The following is a 9,334-nucleotide window of genomic DNA, read 5'->3' on the forward strand; positions in this document are numbered from 1 at the left end:
AGCAAGAAACACAAGAGTATAAAGAAGATGTGGTTTATATATACAATGGAATACTACTTGGCAATGAGAAAGAATGAAATCTGGCCATTTGTAGCAACGTGGATGGAACCGGAGAGTATTACGCGAAGTGAAATAAGTCAGGCAGAGCAAGACAGATACCATATGTTTTCACTCCTATGTGGATCTTGAGAAACTTAACAGAAGACCATGGGGAAGGGGAAGGGGAAATAAATAGTTACAAACAGAGAAGGAGAGAGGCAAACCATAAGAGACTCTTAAATACAGAGAACAAACTGAAGGTTGATGGGAGGTGGGGGAGAGGGGAAAGTGGGTGATGGGCATCGAGGAGGGCACCTGTTGGGATGAGCACTGGGTGTTGTATGGAAACCAATCTGACAATAAATTATTTTTTTTATTTTATTTTTTTACGTTTATTTATTTTTGAGACAGAGACAGAGCATGAACGGGGGAGGGTCAGAGAGAGAGGGAGACACAGAATCTGAAACAGGCTGCAGGCTCTGAGCACAGAGCCCGATGCGGGGCTCGAACTCACGGACTGCGAGATCATGACCTGGGCCGAAGTCGGATGCCCAACCGACTGAGCCACCCAGGCGCCCCAATAAATTATATTTTTAAAAAAGAAGAAAAAAACGAAAAACCAAGTGAACCATCCCCACCCCCCACCCCCCCGCCCACAAAAAAAAAAAAAAAAAAAAGAAAGAAAGAAACACGAGAGGGACCAAGAAGTCACCCAGGGCAGGTCTTTGTCATCTGGCTGATGAATAACAGAAGGCAGAGTGAGCAGTGGCATGGAGAACAGAAGAGCCCTCCTGATATTGGCCAACAGGGAGGTATGGTGCCCCTTCTGTGCAGAGGACAGATATAGTAAGAACGTGTTATCCCATTCTGTTATTTAAGGAAAATGAGAACGTGTGTACGTACCCATATGCTTCCTGTACTCCATCATTCCCATGCTTTGCCATCCACAATTCCTAAGGCAGGCATGAGCCATTTCATCCCAACTGGGCAACCAGCTTCATTGAATGCATGCATTATTCACTGTACGAAGTTATCCTACCCGTTGTGAACAGATTCGGAAGTTAGCAAACTGTGCCCCTGTGCCTCTGCATACAATGTCCTGAAACTACCTCAGATCTAGCCTACTTCGGGAAAACCCACCAGAGGTCCAGGAAGAAGAGTCCAAATTCCCGGGAATCCAAATGAAATTCTGATTAGTTCACAAGACTTCCGGAGCCTGAAATGAAGCTCAAGCTGAGTAATCATATCATACTCCATCCTGCAAATGTCATTTTAAAAAGAAAGACACATATTCATCTATGACAAAGATGCAGTTGCGAGTATCAGTCAGAATATTACCCAAGATCCGCTTCTTGAGATGTCTTTCAGGTCTTAGCACAAGAAATAGTTGTGGCTTGGGGCGCCTGGGTGGCGCAGTCGGTTAAGCGTCCGACTTCGGCCAGGTCACGATCTCACGGTCCGTGAGTTCGAGCCCCGCGTCGGGCTCTGGGCTGATGGCTCAGAGCCTGGAGCCTGTTTCCGATTCTGTGTTACCCTCTCTCGCTGCCCCTCCCCCGTTCATGCTCTGTCTCTCTCTGTCCCAAAAATAAATAAAAACATTGAAAAAAAAAAAAAAACAAAAACAAAAACAAAAAAAAAACAGTTTATAAGAAATAGTTGTGGCGGGGGGAGTCGATTTTGCTTTTACTTATAGATATCATGACTTACATAGCTTATCAGACTTTTCGTCTTCTTACTGGCAGCACAAAAGCTCAGAGTCAAATTGGAAATACTAAATTCTGCCTCTAGCAAACATTTAGACATTTGAAATAAGCACTTTGGAATTAGCTTCAACCCTGGCTCCATTTTATTTCTCTATTATTTCTCTTTCTCACTGACTTTTTAGAAGTTACTCCTAATGTATGTGATCTTGATATATTTATGTACCAAATAAACTACCTTAAATCTTCTACGGAACAAGGTGGCAGAAAAGAGAAAGAGAGAGAGAAGCGGGAGTGCAATAAAAAACGAACAGTATGGATAGAGAAGGTGACATTTGTGTCCTGGAGGGTTCTAGAAACAAGACGGTTTTCACGACTACAGTGGCTTTAGCCAGAAAAACTAGAGCCAGGCTAATGGCCCAGTGCTCCTCAGGTCAAGTGCCAGCCTCCTCTTCTGTTCCTAGTGGCTCAGCAGTTTCTAGTTCTTGATTTCCCAGATGATGGTATTCGTTGTGGGACCTGTTCTCATAGGCAAAACTGTCAGTTGAAACAGGCAAACCACGTGGCCAGAAGTAACAAAAGCTAACCTTGGTGGAGGAAAAGGCGGGGGGTGATACTAAGAATTATACATGAAAACTGGAGAAGACTCTAAAATTAAAAAAAAAAAAAGTCATCATCAAAATGAACAATATTTATAGATGCATCATTGCTGATAACAATCTCAAGAACACTGAGGCTATATACTGTAAAAATATCAGAGGGATTGTAGTTTTTTTGGAAGTCCTCTTCTTCTTTGGGTTCCTCGATATGTGATATCGTTATGGACAGGAGATAGACTTCACCAAAACCATCTGTGAGTTTAGCCAGTCTAGTCACCCATCAGTCAATATACATTTATTGAGCATTTACATGTGCAGATGTGTTAGAACTAAGGATATCAGGTGGACAGATAAATGAGATGTGATCCTGACCCTCAGCGTCCCTACATTTTAGACACATCAGTAACAATAACACTATGTCCCTAACAGTATGAACCAAGTACAATAAAAGCACAACAGAGGAATGGATTGGTTCCAGTTGAGGCTTAGGGGAAAGGAGAATCAGAAAAAGTTTCATAGAGAAACTGAGATTTGAATTGGACCTTAGAAACAGGGAGTCTTCTAGCAACAAACCAAACAGGAGGAGATCAGGGAGAGGGATCAGCTAGGATAGAGGCTGAGAAGAATGAAAGATCTAGCAGGTTCAAGGGACAGCCTGGTGTGTGACATGACTGAAGGTAGGGAAGCGCATGGCAAGGAGCCCCTGGAGAATTTAAGCATAAGGAAGTAACATAAAGATAAATGATAGCGAAACAGGGAATGAACAGTTAGAAGTAAAAAGTTATGGGATCAGGTGTCATTTACGACCATCTCAGCTCTGGAAATGCCAAATTTGGAGTTCCCAGCGTGTGGGCACGCTCTATAGTTACAACAGTGGGGATGAATGAGTCCACCAGTAAAAAAAAGTATAAGGTAGCAAGAAGAGACCCAAAAATAATGTCAACCATTAATGAATGACAGAGTAGGTGGAGAAAGGCCAGACACTGAAGGAGACTGAGAAAGGAGGCCAGAACTAGCAATGATCTTGAACGAGGAAAGGGAAGTTGCAGATAGATCGTGGCGAAGGAGTTGTCGACCGTGCCTAACAAAGAAAAAAGCCACTGAGCGAGACATTAGCTGGACCCTGGTGACTTTTGCAAGGTAGCTGCAATAAACACTGGAGAGAGAAGCGAGACTCTGGGGTTAAAGTGGAGGCAGCAGGAATAGACTTTTCTTTTTCAGATACTTGTTTGGAAAGAGGAGGGAACAGACTAAGCGTGAGAGAGGCAGGATACAGGAAAGATTCCTTGGGGATGCCAAAAGCTTGGGCATCTGGGCTGATAGGAAAGTGCCAGTGAAGAGGAGATGGTAGAGAGGAGGAGAAATTGGGGAGGGAATTAGGAAGAGAAAAACAGTTGATACCAGTCTTAGAGATGGAAGCTGGGAGGTGTAATCAGATGAAAGGATCAGCTTTGGAAATCCATCAAATCACTGGGGGAAAAGACCAGTCTAGCAAATTATTTGACAGGGTGCTCCTACATTCTTAAAATAGTCCAGTCTGTTCTGTTGGGCTTTTGAGGACAGAGCCATGGGGACCTATGTAGAGCCAGCCAATAGAAATAGTGATTTTTTTTTAAGTAATAGAGTTTTTTTAAGTAAATCACCCAGAAGATCTCCCCCCCCCCAACCACCACCACCTTTTTTTTTTTTTAATTTAATCGTGTTGATATAGCCATTGAAGTAAAGTATATTGGGGTTTTTTTTAATACTGATGAATACTTAGATAAAATATCCCATGAAGGAATACTTGCTATTTGTGGATTGGGAAGAGAAAGGCTTGCCAACAGTGAAAAAGAAAGGACATTGTGGCTCACAGTCAAGTGCCCCCAGATCTCATGCCTTTGGATCGTCACCGACACAGGTGTCATGTCCTCTGTCTGTATAGACAAGGGTCTCCAGCTGAAACTACAACGAAACCCAAGTTTTTCCTTCTCTGTCAAATATGGCACCTCCTCTTGGAAAACAAGATGGCCACCTGAACTGTAAAAAGTGCAGAGAAACAAGCACTTTTATGCAACTTGAGGTTGGGAATACTGTAATTTCTCACAATTAAGGGCGCCTCGGACATTAGTTACCCTCGGTTGTAATTCACATTTTTTAAATTGGCAGCGGGTCTTTCTCCATAGACTGCTCACTACTTTTTAATCTGATCCCTGAAACCTTCTAGGAAATAACATAAATCCCACCTGTCTCTTCTTCCCTTTTTGCACATTTTCTTTTGGCTTCTCAAGATTATTTGGCTTCTCTATGCTTAACAATTTGAATTAAATTAAAATCTAATAGAGCCAGGAATCCGAATTTCCAATTTATCTTATAATAGAAAGAATCTTTTAATAGTGCCATCTTTTTACCAAGTAGATGATAATAGTTTTAAAGTTAAATATATAAATTTAGGAACGGAATGGGCCCTTTGCTGGCTGTAGGGGCACAGAACTACGTTTATAAACACATTAAGCTAAATTTTTTTAAACCAGGATTGGTTACATATGCCCTATCTATAAGCAAAGAGGTACATTCGTTTGACTACATAGTTTCTTTATACAGCTATAAAAACAAAAACTTCTATGTCCCATTTACTTTTAGGTAAGCCAGTACGTACACCCATGACAGTGTTATGTGACCGGGAAGGAAAGTGTGCCGAAGGATTGCAGAAACTTGGCTGGCTGTTCAGAGAATGCCTGCCAAAAACTACAGCATTTGAACCGGGCTTTGAAGGGTGAGTAGGGTCTCAGTAAGACAAGGATTGAAGGAAGAAATGCCAGGTGGAATGGCAGAGGCTACAAAAACAGGAGAAAATTGAAAAGTGCATCCTTCTAGGGGCACCTGGGTGGCTCAGTCGGTTAAGCATCCAACTTCAGCTCAGGTCATGATCTCACAGTTTGTGAGTTCGAGCCCCACGTGGGGCTCTGTGCTGACAGCTCAGAGCCTGGAGTCTGCTTCGGATTCTGTGTCTCCCTCTCCCTCTGCCCCTCCCCCACTTGCATTCAGTCTCTCTCTCTCTCTCAAAAATAAACATTACAAAAATTTTTTTAATTTAAGAAACATGCATGCTTTTAGTCATACCACCAAAAATTGATCTCCACCTATCTACTACAGTCTAAAAATAGAGAAACAAACCAGACATGGTCCATACTCTCCAAGTTCCCACAGGACACAGGGAGAGCAGCATCAGCAGCTCAACAGTAGCGTGTCAGTGTTTTCTGCCTGTAGGATGCTTTGAGCACCGGAGGAGCAAAGCTGGATCTGTGGCATTGTTGGAGCTTTGCACGCCGAGAGGGTAGGAAGGAGGAGCTTCTGCAAAGACACATAGATATTTTTCCGGTAGAGTTTCTTTTTCTTATTATGTCACTGTGAGAATAATAATACTAGTAATAATAGCTGACATTTATTTAAGCTCTTAACTACTTGTCAGGTACATGTATCGGAACCTCACCGAATCCTCAGACATCCCTCTGAAGCGGGTACCATCTCCATTTAGCAGATGAGGAAGTGGAGATACAGGGGGTTAAGGAACTTGCCAGAAGTCACGCAGCCAGCAGGGTGGATTTCAGCTCAGGGAGTCTGGCTCCAGAGCCCACGTCCTTAACTGTAGTGTCATCTCAGGTAATCTCTGTGGTAAGGTCAAGGAAATGTGGGAGATTTGTTCTTACCAATTCTGTAGTTTGAAGGGCAGTTATAGTTCTCGAGCCCTAAAAATCACCTGGAAGGCAGTCACTCTTAAATATATATTGAGCATTCAGACCATTCTGCTTGACCCTCTATCACTTCTGTTCCTGGCGTACTTATATTTCTGGTTAGAAATGGTGGTGGATGGCTGTTCTGTTTTCTGCCCCAAAGCTCCCTTCTCTTGAGAACTTCTCCCCACCCCAGCCCCGTTCTCTCCAGCCCTGTGATCCCTGTGGGGGCTGCATGACCTCCTTGGCCATGCCAGTTGGGTCTAGAGGTATGCCTGTCTGGGCTTGACTGAGCTAGAACTTGGAAATGACAACTGGCAAATCTAGTGGCAGTAGCTGTGACATGCAAGGCTTGGTGTCACTGGCCGTGTGTTCTCCGCCACATAGAGAATGTTGCTCTACAGTGGTCGGGGGCAAAACAAACAAGCAGAGCAAACCATGGTTGAAAATTGGATAGAGCAGCAGTTCTCAGGGCATTTGAATGTCTAGATCCCATTGTCCCTAAGGTCTAGCCACATGCCTCCTCTGCCTAAATTTAGGTCATATAAGATAAACCTGTACACTTCTAAAATAGTCCCCTCTTTCTTAAACTAGTTGGATTTCCACAACTTGCAGCCAACAAAATTCTAACACAAGCATAAAGAATTAACACACATAAAAATGCCCCCCAAAAAAACTTTTTATAAAACAACCTGAGAACAAGGGCTGCTCTATCACTATTTTAGATGGCACATAAATAATTACGCAGGCATAAAAAAAGGATGAGGTCTTGCTATTTGTGACAACATGGATGGATGTAGAGGGTATTATGCTAAATGAAATAAGTCAGACTGACAAAGACCAATACCATATTATTTCATTCGTATGTGAAGTCTAAAACACAACAAATGAACAGATAAACAAAAAGTAGAATCAGACCCTTAAATGCAGAGACTGCATCGGTGGTTGCCAGAGGGAAGGGAAGGGGTGGGCAAATGCTTGAAGGGGAATGGGAGATACAGTCTTCCAGTTATGGAATGTATAAGCCATGGGGATAGAAGGCACAGCACGGGGAATAGAATCAATGACATTGTAGTCGCACTCTATGGTGACAGGTGGTAACTACACCTGTGGTAAGTATAATGTAACATAGAGAGATGGCGAACCACTATTGTTGCACATCTGAAACTAAGGTAACATTGTCAACTCTACTCACATATTTTAGAATGTGTTTTCTAATTATTTTATACTTTTTTGTGTTTTCTAAATAAACAAATGTGTGTACGTATGTATATGCATACACACACACACACACACACACACACACACATATATATATATATGTTTTTTTGATAGCCCATAAATATACATAGGGAGAGGTCAGGGAACCCTCTCCTGAAGGTAGTGATCAGCAACCAACAGTTGAATGAATGTTGTCAAGAGGCTCAGCTTCCTCCACAGTTCTTGAGCCCATCCCTCTTCTCTGATCACCAAAATTTTAGGGCTGAGCGATCCCATGTGCTTTAAAACATGGCGGCTCCCAACAGTTTCCTGAGTTCTTAAGGAAGCTGAAAGAGATGTATTTCTGAGTCAAAATGGTAAACAAGATGTGACTCCACAGTAAAGCATTAATTTTTAAATAAATATGCCAGGTATGTGCTTTTCCTCCAAGGCCATTAGCCTAGGAGTGTGAGGCTGCCATTTCTCGAGCAGCATTGGAACTCCATTCTGGCGGTTACTTACTGAATACTCTTAGTGGTACCAATCTTTATCATTGGAAACAAGTCGAGACTTGTGGAGTGAGCCAAAGTGTTGGGAGCCAAGGTTGTTGATTAAAGCGAGTAATCAAGCTTAGAAAATCACTTGGCATCAGAAATAACATTTGACTATAAATATGGAGACGGATTTTTATTTCATTATTTACAAACTGCCTCTGACAGGTGATTTTGCTCAGTTATGTACTGTTACCATTTTAGAATATAGTTTAGCTGCAGAGTAAAATTTAAAAATCTTACTTATATGATTTACTTAATCAGATTCATAAATGAGGAGAAGGAAAACTCTTCTCCTGAAGTCCAAAGTCTTCCAACAAGTGCACGAGAAGCGCTGTCAAAAGTGTTTGGATGTATTATGTCAACTTGTAAAAAAGAGAGAGAGAGAGAGTACTTTGGGTTTTACAGACTCTTACATTCCAAGTTCAACAATACTGAATTATCTGGACTATCATCTAACCCAAGCGGAACGTGTATTACCTTAAGGGATGAGAAATGACCATATCCAGAAAAGCTTACTTTAAATGTGATCATTTTCCTTTGAAAAAAAAAAAAAAAAACAGCAGCTCAAATATTAACAATGTTTTTCATTCTTTGCCTTTTAGAAAGTTCTCTTCCTCTATGAGGTATCCTTCCACTCACCCTGTGAAGCCAGTCGACTGAGGACTCTCTTAGGATCCAGGAAACAAAGACGTTGAAGGATTCTCTTTACGTTTTCAGAAACGTTACCACGATAGCACTTCCCAAATCTTCTCTTTTACATATTTTCTGTGAAGTTATGGAACATAGGGCTCTAAAGGGTTATAAAGCAATCTTTCACATTTCCCAGAAAATAAATACAACTGATTTGGAAACTCTTACATCAGTGAGATTGTGCACATATTATTTGTCCCAGTTATTTCTTAAATAAATAAATAAAACCCCAGAAACCTTTACTTGCACTGTTTCACTGTTTCACTGTTTCATATTCTGAGCAAACAGAGAGGCTATTTTCCCCCAAGGGTTCAGGAGGGCATACGATTTCATTTCTTCAGAAAATTGTTTCTCAAGATTTCAATCTTCTTAGCCGGAGATGACAAAACATAATATCAGAAACACTTATGCTTTTTATCTACCGTATTTTCAAAGCATAAATAAAGGCTCGGTGTACATTTAAGACAGGTAGATTCAAACTTGGGGATAAATCACGTATGTGTTGCACAAACGGTCTTACAATGTGAGAATATTTTCATTGTAAGATGTTTAAGAGAAGAGCAAAAGACAAACTACGTCTTTTAAAAGTATTTGTGCATCGCCACTCTTATTTTACTCAGGTAGCGTTCGGTTTTCTAAATCTTGGGGTTAATGAGACAAGCAATAAAAAATTAAATTGGATTTTTAGAAATAGGGATTCAACTGGGCAACATTCGGCTAACGTTCTTCTTCTTTTTTTTTTTTTTTTTTCCTATTTCTATGCAGAGTGGTGAGCACTATTTTGGTTTTCAACCTCATTACACTTCTATTCATAAAGCGTCGTATAAAAACTTTAAACC

General features: G+C 41.3%; 1 long non-coding RNA gene across 1 annotated transcript in view; it reads left to right on the top strand.

The window, feature by feature from the left end:
- Window positions 1–8,662, top strand: part of LOC123599106 — a 9,800-nt gene extending 1,138 nt beyond the window's left edge. The window contains exon 2 of the long non-coding RNA XR_006712978.1: window positions 8,408–8,662. This is a non-coding gene — a long non-coding RNA (uncharacterized LOC123599106). The remainder of the gene's footprint in view (window positions 1–8,407) is intronic.
- The last annotated feature ends 672 nt before the right edge of the window (window positions 8,663–9,334 follow it).

The sequence above is a fragment of the Leopardus geoffroyi genome, chromosome C1 (assembly GCF_018350155.1).
Source record: "Leopardus geoffroyi isolate Oge1 chromosome C1, O.geoffroyi_Oge1_pat1.0, whole genome shotgun sequence".
Lineage (NCBI taxonomy): Eukaryota > Metazoa > Chordata > Mammalia > Carnivora > Felidae > Leopardus > Leopardus geoffroyi.